Genomic DNA, 13,943 nt, shown 5'->3' with positions numbered 1-13,943 from the left:
AAAAGGTATACCAGCAAATTAATCTTTCCACTGACAAAACAGGACACAGACCAAACATCTTACAGGATATAACACTTTTATTCTAAAACCCAAGTTAAAAGAGTAATAAAACAACTACGAATAAACAGGTATCTACTCAAATTTCTAGAATGAAAGCTTAACTTTCTAGAACTGCATCTTTACATTCTAGTACTTCATCATAACATTCTAGAACTGTAGCTTAACATTTTATAATTTAAAGCTAACATTGTAGAATGGCAGCTTAACATTCTAGAACTTAAACCTAACATTCTAGAACTGCCAAGTAACATTCTAGAACTGTAACATTTCAGAAGTTTTAAGTAAAACTTTTGGACCGCAACTTAAACCTTGAGAAGTGCCTGGCTAGCTCAGTCGGTAGAGCATGAGACTCTTAATCTCAGGGTCGTGGGTTCGAGCCCCACGTTGGGTGGTGATGTTTTAGAGAGTGGGAATCCCTGAGTTCTGCACAGTATCAGGTGGCTGTATTGGGGTGGATATGCTGTCAATCGCAAGATTAGGAGTTTTATCCCAGTGTAAAAATCCTTGTAATTTACCAGACTAAAATGTGCCTGCATTCTACGATCATGGCCTGTGCTGACCTCCTGTTCCTCAGATCAAACTAAAGTCTGGTGATAATGCATGTTCAAATTCTAAAAAGAAAGTTGATGTGTATTTGCATTAATCCAAAATAAAGTTGTGTATATGTATTAATCCAAAATAAAGTTGATGTGTATATGCATTAGTAAGTAGACCTTGTGGCGTGTGTGTGTGTGTGTTGGGAGTGGGGCTGCTAAATGTCAAGGGCTGGGAGGAGATGGATGCAGAACAACGTGGTAGTACACTGTGTGTGTGTGTGTGTGTGTAGGTCTGTGAGTGAGAGAGAGAGACAAATATAAAAAGCTTCAAGTAGACTCTAATAATATAATCATATTGTTTCTTCCACTTATTAAAATATCTGACTTTATTGCCACTATCTGTTTCTGCTTCTTTTTGATTTTGATTTGAGCACTAAGCACCTCTCTCCTCCTCCTTCTCTCCATCTGCATGCAATCTCATCCCATTAATGCATGTTACTAACTCAACTTCTTCCCTTTCCTGGAGACTTGTGCCCTCTCAACCCCGTAGTCTTGAGACCGGGGTCCGGTTCTTGGCCAATGCAGTTTTCCTTTACTTCTTTTTGTAATTAGATTTTTTTGCTGACATTTGTGAAAACATAATGTGGCCATGCGGACTGATTGTTTTCACTGGTGCAATTTTGACCCAATCAAGCATTGGTGGTTCAGTGGTAGAATTCTTGTCTGCCGCGTGGGTGACCTGGGTCTGATTCCCAGCCAATGAACTTTTCCTTTACTACTATTTGGAATTAACCCCTGCACAAAAGGGGCATGTTTGTGTGAAGGCAAACAACTTATTTCTGGTCGTCTAGATTTCAGTCATGCATGTTAGCTCCATTTTGTTTGTTGGTGCACTAGGCAGCCCAAGAGACTGGGATCCGGGGTTGCTTGAAGACGGATAAAATTACCTTTTTGCTGACACTAGTGAAAACATAATGTGGCCATGCAGACTGATTTTTTTCAGTGGTGCAGTTTAATGTGCGTCAAGCATTAGTGGTTCAGTGGTAGAATTCTCGCCTGCCACGCGGGAGACCTGGGTCTGATTCCCGGCCAATGCAGGTTTCCTTTAGTACTATTCTGAATTAGCCCTTGCACTTAAGGGGAATGTTTGTGTGAAGGCAAACAGCAAATTTCTGGTGATGTTAACTTCTAGATTTCAGTCATGCATGTTAGCTCCATTTTGATTGTTGGTGCACTAGGCAGCCCAAGAGACTGTCATCCGTGTTTGATGGAAGATGGATTAAATTACCTTTATGCTGACAATTGTGAAACCGTACTGTGGCCATGCAGACTGACTTTTTTCAGTGGGGGAATGTATACCGCGTCAAGCATTGGTGGTTCAGTGGTAGAATTCTCGCCTGCCAGCGGGGGGCCTGTCGCGTATAGGTGGCATTCGCTGACAGCCAATGAAGTTGCAGCATTATTAGTGCTGTCCGAGGTGCTGAACCGGACGAGTTTTTTTTCCTGTATATTTAATAATTATTATCTGGACGCACGTTCGAATCCCAGTTGGGGCTATGTCTGTGATGCAGTATTAAAGATAAATAAGTATTTATTATAATTTTTTTATCTTAAGTCAAGTAAATACCTTAAATTATTCATTTTAAGGTAGGGTATGATTACAAAAAATACTAAAGCAGAACAAAACTAAAAACATATAATAACATGGTTGCACTTGACTTACTCATGGCTATTAACCACTTATATGATATTTTTCTTAGTATGTGTAACATTACAATTTCTTAAAACCTTTGCATTCAATTATAGACATTTTACTGTTCTCTTAACGTCATACACTTATTAATGAGACACGTAAACATGGGTCAATGTAATGTCTTGTTTACTAAATACAACAATGACAGTTTTAACACACCAAATCCAATAGTGCAAGTTCACACATAAAACATAAAACCAAATAATATGTAAAATAAATAAGAAATGGGCAAAATATACAGTATATACACACTTAACACCCTCCCTCATTGTCCATCATTTTCCTTTTTCGACCTCCCACCTCTGTTTTTCTGACTCATAAAAAGCAGACTCCTGGAACTCTTTCCAGGACATCTCCTTCTCCATGCCCTGGTCTTTGTGAATAGAAAAGACTTTAGTGGGGCAGTAAATGTACTTCCCTGCTACTCCAGGGAATCCGGTGTGAATGTGAGGACTGTTTGGGCCCTGCTTCAGTTCCATTCTGCAAAACCGACACTTGCGACCTCGTGAGCTGGGGCTCCTGTGTGGGGGTCCTTTTCCTCTTTTGCTGTCCTCTGTCCTCCACCCTTTTCTTTGTGGCATCCAGTTCCTGCTGAAAGAACTCGGTCTGCGCAAAGTCATTAAAGGGCATTATTGGGTTTGTCAGACCTTCAGCACCATAGGCTTTAAAAAACTTAGTGGAGCAGTAGAAATACCTGACAGGTCCTTGCTGGTAAAAGAAGTGGACGGAAGAACCATCATTCTCATACCGCGACTTTGGCTGGCCACAGGAAAGACATGTTTTTATCTGTGATTTTTTTTTGTGCTGGCTGTTGTTGCTGGTGTTTGTCCATTTTGTTTTTAACTATTTTCTCAATAGAGTCTTGAGTTAGAGGTGTGGCCTGGGTCGGCACAGGTGGTGGTGGATTAACAACTGGAGTAGACATGGTAACAACTGGCACGCTGGTAGTCTTACTCCCCTTGGTCAGAGAGTGCCAGAGTTCCTGCCTGTCTTGCATTAACCTTAAGTCACACAGTAATGCTTTTGACTTAAAATAATGCCAATTTCTACTCACCACGAACATAAATAGACAATAAAGAACCACATGAATCAAACCACGGTTTAAGGTTAGCGTTACATTAACTGTAGTTAACATGTAATCCATCCAAACGTGGCGTTAAAATGAACTGTGACTAACTTTATAGCATTAATGTAACGTTAAAATAGAAAACATCAGTCAGGGACAACTAACATTTCATTACACGTTTGGTCATTTAACATCTTTTCATTCATAATCATATAAATAACTTACCTTTTAGCATAATGTTCAGCGGAGCTCAATCAGTGTGTGCTGTAAATCCGCTGTCCACACGAGCACTGAGAGGGCTGGAAGCTTCACTCGCTAAACTGCTCCAGGGTGAAAACGCCTCCAGTGCGCAAACTAGCGGCCAAGGATATATTACATCCGTAGTGGTTTAGCAGTACCATAGGAAATGAATGGGAATCAGTTTAGGACGTTTTAGCTCAAGAATTCCACACCTCGGGAGACGGGCCTGTCGCGTATAGGTGGCATTCGCTGACAGCCAATGAAGTTGCAGCATTATTAGTGCTGTCCGAGGTGCTGAACCGGCCGAGTTTTTTTCCTGAATATTTAATAATTATTATCTGGACCCAGGTTTGAATCCCAGTTGGGGCTATGTCTGTGATGCATTATTAAAGATAACTAGGTATTTATTAGAATTTTTTATCTTAAGTCAAGTACATACCTTAAACTATTCATTTTAAGGTAGGGTATGATTACAAAAAATACTAAAGCAAAACAAAACTAAAAACATATAATAACATGGTTGCACTTGACTCACTAATGGCAATTAACCACTTATATGACATTTTTCTTAGTATGTGTAACATTACAATTTCTTAAAACCTTTGCATTCAATTATAGACATTTTACTGTTCTCTTAACGTCATACACTTATTAATGAGACACATAAACATTGGTCAATGTAATGTCTTGTTTATTAAATACAACAATGACAGTTTTAACACACCAAATCCAATAGTGCAAGGTCACACATAAAACATAAAACCAAATAATATGTAAAATAAATAAGAAATGGGCAAAATATACAGTATATACACACTTAACACCCTCCCTCATTGTCCATCATTTTCCTTTTTCGACCTCCCACCTCTGTCTTTCTGACTCATAAAAAGCAGACTCCTGGAACTCTTTCCAGGACATCTCCTTCTCCATGCCCTGGTCTTTGTAAATAGAAAAGACTTTAGCGGGGCAGTAAATGTACTTCCCTGCTACTCCAGGGAATCCAGTGTGAATGTGAGGACTGTTTGGGCCCTGCTTCAGTTCCATTCTGCAAAACCGACACTTGCGACCTCGTGAGCTGGGGCTCCTGTGTGGGGGTCCTTTTCCTCTTTTGCTGTCCTCTGTCCTCCACCCTTTTCTTTGTGGCATCCAGTTCCTGCTGAAAGAGCTCTGTCTGCGCAAAGTCATTAAAGGGCATTTTTGGGTTTGTCAGACCTTCAGCACCATAGGCTTTAAAAACCTTAGTGGAGCAGTAGAAATACCTGACAGGTCCTTGCTGGTAAAAGAAGTGGACGGAAGAACCATCATTCTCATACCGCGACTTTGGCTGGCCACAGGAAAGACATGTTTTTATCTGTGATTTTTTTTGTGCTGGCTGTTGTTGTTGCTGCTGCTGTTTGTCCATTATGTTTCTAACTATTTTCTCAATAGAGTCTTGAGATAGAGGCGTGGCCTGGGTCTGCACAGGTGGTGGTGGATTAACAACTGCAGCAGACATGGTAACAACTGGCACACTGGTAGTCTTACTCCCCTTGGTCAGAGAGTGCCAGAGTTCCTGCCTGTCTTGCATTAACCTTAAGTCACACAGTAATGCTTTCGACTTAATATAATGCCAATTTCTACTCACCATGAACATAAATAGACAATAAACAAACACATGAATCAAACCACGGTTTAAGGTTAGCGTTACATTAACTGTAGTTAACATGTAATCCATCTGAAAGTGGCGTTAACATGAACTGTGACTAACTTTATAGCATTCATGTAACGTTAAAATAGAAAACGTCAGACAGGGACAACATAACATTTAATTACACGTTTGGTCATTTAACATCTTTTCATTCATAATCATATTAATTACCTTTTAGCGTAATGTTCAGCGGAGCTCAATCAGTGTGTGCTGTAAATCCGCTGTCCACACGAGCACTGAGAGGGCTGGAAGCTTCCAAGAGTATATGGCTGCAGCCTGGAGCATCCCATCTCGTCCGTCCCGTCTCATCCGGTCCCGTCTCATACGGAGGTGTGTCCAACGGTAAATCCAGAGGGTCAAAAATGCAAAATCGCGAATAATTTTCCAGATGGATGGTTGTGTTGACAAGATAAATGCAGACTATCGTCTGGAATAAAATAAACCTGCGTCAACAATCATGCTAATGAATAAAATACTTTTAACATTTGGTAAAATGTTTCGTTAAAAAAAAAACACCAAGAGAGAGAGACATGCAGTACAGGGTCGCAGGCCGGACTCAAACTAGAGACCGCTGCATCGAGGAGCAAACACCTGATTATGGGCACCTGCTCGAACCACTGAGCTATCTGGGTGCCTGAATAAGAAAAAAAAAGAAAACACCAAATATTTAAATTATTTTATTAATTTGTGTGATTGCCGTTACTGTTAAATTAAAAAAATATATATATTGAAAGTATTTTATTCATATGCATGATTGCCGTTACTGTTTAAGTAACGGCAATCATGCAAAAGTTTTTTTTAAACTAAACATGTACATAAAATAAATGCAGACTATCATACTGATGAATAAAAACACTTAAAATACGTGTTCGTCTATAAAAAAAATGCAGATGATAGGCAAACTAAAAAAATCCTTCTATAGCTGCAACTTTGATTTAAGTTGCAGCTATGGAAGGAATTTCTCTCCCGACAGAGGTCAAGCATTTGGTTTGGTTTTGATTTCTTTCCCCCTTTCATACAATACAACACAAAATATGATAGAACCGCTGTGGAAGAAAAATACAATTGCATCCTGGCCCATGACCGGGGCAGCAGAGATACGCAGTCGAATGCAGGACGGGTCCCAGAGACCCGAAGGCCGATGCCGCGGTAGTAGAAAACTACAACCGCATTCTGCCCCGGGTCCCAGAGAGCCGACAGCATTCTGCCCCGGGTCCCAGAGAGCCGACAGCAGAGGCAGCGCCAGTAGAGCTACAGTCGAATGCTCTCGCCATGCTGATAAGCAGTTGTATTTGCAGCAATGTCCCAGTGAAGTGTGAAAACAATATAGAATATACAATTAAAAAGTCTTGGAAAGAGTGTAACATGTTTATTTTTGTAGTCTTGTTGTGTGTGCAGATCGTGGATTGTTATCATAGACCGTATATTATTGATATTAACGGTCTATGATTGTTACCCTCCTCAGGAGATCCTGCCGTTAGTCGCAGAATCGGCTGCGTCGCTGATGCAGGTTTCATCAGATGTAGCCACGTTAATATGGAACAACACAAGCATAACATTCAGAAATGAGCAAACTATATGTATGGCAAAATGGTTACTTTAACAGTTTTTTAACGTTTTTCAATTGATTGCAACAAATGTGGTCACGAATTTACCCGTGACTCCATCTGGAAAATTATTCGCGATATCGTAATTTTGACCCTCTGGTTTTACCGTTGGACACACCTCCGTATGAGACGGGACCGGATGAGACGGGACGGACGAGATGGGATGCTCCAGGCTGCAGCCATACCCGTCTCGACGCTTCACTCGCTAAACTGCTCCAGGGCGCCAAACGCCTCCAGTGCGCAGACTAGCGGCCAAGGATATATTACATCCGTAGTGGTTTAGCAGTACCATAGGAAATGAATGGGAATCAGTTTAGGACGTTTTAGCTCAAGAATTCCCGAGTGCCGATTCCCGGCTAATGCAGCTCACCTTTACTCATATTCGGAATTACCCTTGCACGAAACGGCATATTTGTGTGGAAAGCAAACACCATGGGCCGCATACAGTCTAATTTGATGCCAAGTGGGCCTGACCATTAAAATCATGGTACAGCTCCTCTTAGCTATAAAAAACACATTCATGTGTTCCCCTTTGTTTTAGTGGAAAGAAGTACAATTACATTAACGAGAGAGCTGAAAAATTTCCTCTGCTGTTGTGGTGTCCATCATAGGCACCAACACAAGGAACTCCTCTGTGACGGCCAATGTTTCATCACCTCCACGAATAAATATAGCCAGTTGAGCAACGTCTGTTGGACAAGAAATGACTTGACTTTGTGTTTCAGTTGGCCGTCCAAATCTGTGGATAGTTAAGAAATCCTCTCTGCAATAGTATTCCTCGTCAGGCTGATGTTGGCTAAAGCTTGTCGCTTCTTGGGACATACGAGTTCTGCAGCCTTCAACATGAATGTTTTGATAAACTCCCCTTCTTAATGCGGCTTTAATGCTAATGCTATTTCACAGTTATTAGCAGTTATGTAGCTGGCTATTACTGCTGCATCACTGACCCCTCGGCTCCGAGTGAAAACGGACTGCTGTTTCTTCAGACCCACCAGCAACTCATTCATCTGCTCTCGTCTTAGGCTGTCGTATTTTTCACCATGCTGAGTCTCATACTGGCGCCGAATATTATATTTCTTAAACACTGACACGTGTTCATACAAACCAAGCACACAGGTTTCCCATTCATGTGAATAAATAGGAAGCTGTCCATTTTCCTTGAAAAACTCTACACTCAGTCTCCACTTTTCTCCTTTTTGACAAAGACATTTTGGCTAATGTGGTGCCAGGCGCCATTCCTCGCCTAAAACAATATGAGTCATTCCAGTAAGTGAAAAGGAAACTCACATCTCCAAAGATAAACGTGGTACATGTGACTCCCTGATGGTCTAGTGGCTAGGATTTGACGCACTCACAGCCGTGGCTCGGGTTCAATTCCCAGTCAGGGAATGGTCGGGACTTGGCAGATACAGGGGTAATACTTAGAAGAGTAACTTCCTGGACGTGGTTGATTTAGATTTGTTAAATTCTTCCTCATTAGTTTAACGCTAGAACCCCAACACTTTTAAAGAGGACCATTTCCTTTAAATCAGACCCCCGACAGCGGATGTATCCTTTTATCATCATTGATGGGTCATAAACACTTCATCTGCCTCCATCTCAACAATGGAAAATTACATTTAACCAATGATTTTCATATTGATTATTCATAATAAGAGCTCCAATGCCTCTCAGAGTATATGACTTCTGTATCTTTCCTCAGTGTCTTCTCCTTGTAGGAGACAACTGAATTTGTTATGAATTTGCATTCTCCCACCAAGGAGGGCTCGCTGATTCCACTCGGAAATCCAAACAACAAGGAAGCAATTTCAAAAAGCAGGGGTGAGTTAAAGTTTCAATTCAGTTGGATAAATTATTTAAATTGGACATTGAGACGGTTTGTGAGACAAATATTGACTGTGATTTAACTGAGGGATTCGGGGAAAGTTATCTTTTGTTTTGTAAAACTTTGGGTTGTGTACAAAACAGGAGAAAAGAGAAGCTAGTTTTTTTTCCAATTCTTCTGGTCACACTTGGCACTATTTCACATCTTTTGTGTGTAGTGCTCTATTCTGTCAGGACTTAATTTTATCTACCCGACCTCTTCTTTATTTTCTTTTTCTGTCTTGGCAAGAAGTAATATGCTTTTGAGTTGTCTGTCCATCTCTAGATCAGAATTAGAAACACTTTATTGATCTGTGAAGGGAAACTCTTAAAAAGCCTGCTCCTTCGAGCCGGATTTGAACCAGCGACCTAAGGAGTTCAGATTTATGCCTCTACAGTCCTCCGCTCTACCAACTGAGCTATCGAAGGGCAACAATGTATATAAACACACTTCCCATTCATGTGAATGTGATAACACAGGACCCCCTGGAGGGAATTTCTGACTGGGCCTGAAGCTCAGTGATAGAGCGCACTTCACAGTCTCAATGCCCAGATGTATTACAAGATTTGAAGTGAACTTTATATTGCACAGCAATGGTGGTATAGTGGTGAGCATCGCTGCCTTCCAAGCAGTTGACCTGAGTTCCATTCCCAGCCATCGCAGTAGCTTTCTTTGAGTGATGTTACTTGCTTTATTTTACAAGAAGTCAGCAGAAAGGTTACTTGCCCAACCTGGTTTGATAAAACATTAGATCTCTTTGGGCTCCACGATTATGGCCAAAGTGATAATCACGATTAGTTTGATCAATATGGAGATTATCACAATTATTTGTTGATTTTCTACTCCAAAGTGCTGGAAAGGAAGGTTTCACCATCGTTGAACCTCAGGTTAACAAGGAACAATCCCAGCAAGGTGATGGATGATTCTAGTTACTTCACCAAGTTCAGCCCAAATGACACAGCTGTAAGACATCACATTGGTTGGCTTCCAGCAATGTGATATATGAAAATGGCAGTGGTGGGATTTGAACCCACGCCTCCAGAGAGAACGGAGCCTTAATCCAGCGCCTTCGACCACTCGGCCACACTACCTGCAAACATCAGCTCTCCACATTGTGACAAACACCGGCATCGTAACTAAAGGTATGCTTGGTAATGGTATTGGAAAAAAAAAACCTTTGCAAGGAAATAGCCAATACTTATTAAAAAATGTTATCACTCTTTGTCATTTTTCTCGGGCATTGTTGATTATTAGAATATTGTAATCAGCATTAAGTGAGTAGGTTTAGGTCTGTGTGAATATGGGCTGAGCATTTACCTGGACTGAACTTGTGAACATCTTCTTTTGCATATTCACTGTAAAGAGCCATTACTCCTCCAACTGCTAACTATTGTTCTAGAGACAATAGGATATACAGTTTTAGATTGCAAGGTAACTGTCCAAGACCAAAGACTACACGGAAATACCTCAAGGGATCAAAACAGTTTGCCAAAATTTGCAGCACAGATATAAAACCACTCTTTAAAATATGTTCATGTACCATTCAAAAACAAAAGTACAATCATAAAACACATACTACTTAGATACTGCAGCCATCCTGATCACAGCCACGGGGGGGGGATCTGCATGTGCTTTCTTACCAGCAAGTTTCTGGAGGTTCAAATGGCATCTTTAGATGGCGGCCAGGGTGAAACACTGATTTGCAAAGTGTATAGCTGTAAATCTGCTTCCTAAAAACAATAACAGATCCGGCACTCCTCTCCCTATTTTCTCTTTTGGCTTCTTCATCACTCTTTTTTGCCTTACCTCTATTAGCAAGTACAGTTCGGCAAAAATTAATCTTTGCGGTCATTGGTATGCAGGTCACTTGATGTAATACAAGCAAATACATAAGGCCCCCCCCCCAACAGTTTTGTGATACGTGGCGTGCTACTGTATGTCAATGATCAAGCTTGCTGTGACCAAGAAACCACCAGCAAAATGACTGATACATCATCAGTTCCAAAATTTTCTTGGATGCCAAATATTTGAATTCAAAGTCAGAATCCAATTGACATGTAAGAACAAGACAATGCACGTCCAGCTTCTATCACCAGTCAGCCATTGCACCCACACTGCTGCTGTATGTGGACTGTGGCTTCTGCGTCAGTGAGGGGTCCAGCAAGCTGCAGACAAGGTTTGGGGAGTGGCCAGACCAAAGGAGGCCACCATCAGCCTCATTGAGCGGCTGCTGCAGGAACTGGGAGGGGCAAACGGGAGGGACCTCATGGGGTTGCCACTGCAGGACCAGGTGCGCATGGAGCAATCTGGCGTGTGCAGCAACGCCATGTCTCGATATGTATACCCAGTATAGTCTTTTATTAAAAAAATCATTAGATTGGAAAGCTAGACCTTTTTAATGGACTATTAATATGTTATTGTTTTGTCAGGAACCAGTGCAAATGCGCTGAATTTCCATCTTTACCTCCTGGAAGGCCTGAACAGGTGGAACCAGGATCGGGGGAGTGCGGCGGTGACCAGTAGGCCATCGTCTCTGCTCACCTACGCCGGGCATGTGACCCAGTGCGTCAACAGCAGCAGCTTGAAGGTGTTTGGCCGGCCATTTATGTCAAACTTCAGGCCACCCTCCAAATACACTGGTATGCTAATGTAATAGTAACTGTCTACCTAGTACAGTGAGGAAAATAAGTATTTGAACACCCTGCTATTTTGCAAGTTCTCCAACTTAGAAATCATGGAGGGGTCTGAAATTGTCATCGTAGGTGCATGTCCACTGTGAGAGACATAATTTAAAAAAAAAATATCCAGAAATCACAATGTAGGGTTTTTAAACTATTTATTTGAGAAGTGGGAGAACTTGCAAAATAGCAGGGTGTTCAAATACTTATTTTCCTCAAAGTATGAGGAAAAATGTCTTTTTAAAAGGCAGAAACCTCAAACTTAAACTGGCTCATGGAGGGCAGTCATCTGACACAACCAGTTGGGGGAGAGGGTGAGAGAGAGAGAGACAGAGAGAGAGAGAGAGAGAATGGAATGAAAAGATGACCAGTGGTAATTATGGCAGCAGTAAAGGTAATATAACTATTACTAATGTAAGTAGCAGTAGAAGTGCAGGGCATCCACCAGGACCACGGCAGCAGCTGCATCCACTACTCAGGTGACACCACAATCCAAGGAAATCTGAGAGGGGAGAAAGCACAAGGGCTTCTGGAAAGAAGCAACATTAGTTACATGCATGCTTCTTTCAAGTATCAACAACTACTATCATTTGATAGCCTACACACATCCATGCAGGGGGCACCCAGATTTGAACTGGGGACCTCTTGATCTGCATTCAAATGCTCTACCACTGAGCTATACCCCCACACACCATATGTTGGATATGCTTATGGTGCAGCAAAACAATGGCTGGGGCTTCACCATGTGGTTACCTTCACAGTCTGAGAAAGTATCCAAATCTCATCTACTGTATGAAAGGGAGTTACAGTTTTTTACAATTGCTATGACAGATTTTTCAATACTTTTAACAAATTTCCAAAATTATTAACACAGTTAGCACTGCATCCGCATGTGTAAGCTATACTATTACAGTTTTTTACAATTCCTATGACAAATTTTTCAATACATTTAACAAGTTTTCCTAAAACTCTTAACACACCAACACACCCAAAACACACAACTGGCAAAACAGTTAATTTCATGCTCAAATCACACATTGTAAATGAACTCCAAAACTAATTTTCACAATACAATAATACACTAACACACACACTATGTCTAACAAAACACTGCAAACATGTTTCAAATCAAATAATTATTCCAAAACACTAACACACGTTCTCTTCAAAAGGAACCATTTAGTCAATCATAAACACAATGACAAAAGAAACACTATCATCAGCTAACTTCATTATTTTAGATGTGTCAGGTATGCCTTATACAATAGACATTAATTGTATTGATCATAGATTGTGTTTTTGCACATGCATTTTCAATTAAATTCAATTCAATTTTATTTATAGTATCAATTCATAACAAGAGTTATCTCGAGACACTTTACAGATAGAGTAGGTCTAGACCACACTCCAGAATTTACCAGGACCCAACAGTTCTAGTAGTTTCGTCCAGAGCAAGCAACAGTGCGACAGTGGCGAGGAAAAACTTCCTTTTAGACAGAAACCTCGGACAGACCAGGATCTCTTGGTAGGCGGGTCTGACGGGTGGGGTTAGAATAAAGAGTGGAAATAACAAAAATAAAAAAAAAAAGAAAAAAATAGTATTTGTAGCAGTTCTTTGTAATAGTTCATGGCATAGCAGGACACTGTGGGCATTACAAGGCACAGCAGGACGTAGAGGGGCACCGCGGAGCGTAGCAGAGATGAACATGGCATCGCGACGGTACTACAGTACAGCTAATGCTACAGTCTATGGGTAAGGTCACATTATATGCAGATATGTAAAGAAAAAGCGTATCACAGAGGTCTCAATAGTGTAGTAGTTATCATGTCCGCTTTACACGCAGAAGGTCCTGGGTTCAATCCCCAGTGAATCAGACTTAAGGTGTTAAAGTAAGAACTATGTCCTGTTACGTCTTGCAGGCGTCCCTTGAAAAGTCTTAAAAAGGGAGAGTGAAAGACACTTGACAATAAAAAAAAACCTGCTCCAAAGACATATTGTCTATCTGAAAGACTTCTTTAGTGCTTTTGCATTGGTTTCACTTCTTAGAACCTGACCTCCATCCATTTTATTACAGTATGGTTCTGATCATGTTAAAGATACAGTATTAAAGAATTCCATAGTGTAATAGTTATCATGTCTGCTTTACACGCAGAAGGTCCTGGGTTCAATCCCCAGTGGAATCAGACTTATGGTTTGAAGTGGAGAACTATGTCTTCTTACCACTTGACTTGCTTTAAAGGTGCTCTAAAGACGTTTTGTCTCTCTCTGAAGACGTCTTAAGTTCTGATTAACAACAGGGAAACCCAACTATTACTTTGTGGAGTGGTGAAATGGGTTACTGTTGAGAATGGTTGATGGCTGTCCACTTGGCGTTGGCATCTCTAAGAACCATAATGACTGTCAGAACTGAAAACTTGGTTGAAGCTGCTCCAAAGACATTTCGTCTCCTAT

The 13,943-nt window shown here is 41.0% G+C and overlaps 4 non-coding genes across 4 annotated transcripts; 2 read left to right on the top strand and 2 right to left on the bottom strand.

Annotated features, from left to right (window-relative positions):
• The first annotated feature begins 378 nt into the window (after positions 1-378).
• On the top strand, positions 379-451 carry trnak-cuu (transfer RNA lysine (anticodon CUU)). Its single transcript has one exon. It is a non-coding gene; the product is annotated as a tRNA-Lys (tRNA).
• Positions 452-9,153: 8,702 nt separating this feature from the next.
• trnay-gua (transfer RNA tyrosine (anticodon GUA)) lies at positions 9,154-9,241 on the bottom strand. The gene is given in 2 exon segments: positions 9,154-9,189; positions 9,205-9,241. It is a non-coding gene; the product is annotated as a tRNA-Tyr (tRNA).
• A 2,864-nt stretch (positions 9,242-12,105) lies between these two features.
• trnac-gca (transfer RNA cysteine (anticodon GCA)) lies at positions 12,106-12,177 on the bottom strand. Its single transcript has one exon. It is a non-coding gene; the product is annotated as a tRNA-Cys (tRNA).
• Positions 12,178-13,602: 1,425 nt separating this feature from the next.
• On the top strand, positions 13,603-13,675 carry trnav-uac (transfer RNA valine (anticodon UAC)). Its single transcript has one exon. It is a non-coding gene; the product is annotated as a tRNA-Val (tRNA).
• Positions 13,676-13,943: the final 268 nt, after the last annotated feature.

Source organism: Etheostoma spectabile, unplaced genomic scaffold, assembly GCF_008692095.1.
Source record: "Etheostoma spectabile isolate EspeVRDwgs_2016 unplaced genomic scaffold, UIUC_Espe_1.0 scaffold00007132, whole genome shotgun sequence".
Lineage (NCBI taxonomy): Eukaryota > Metazoa > Chordata > Actinopteri > Perciformes > Percidae > Etheostoma > Etheostoma spectabile.
Note: the sequence above shows the minus strand (reverse complement) of the source record. Positions and strands in the feature narration are given on the sequence as shown.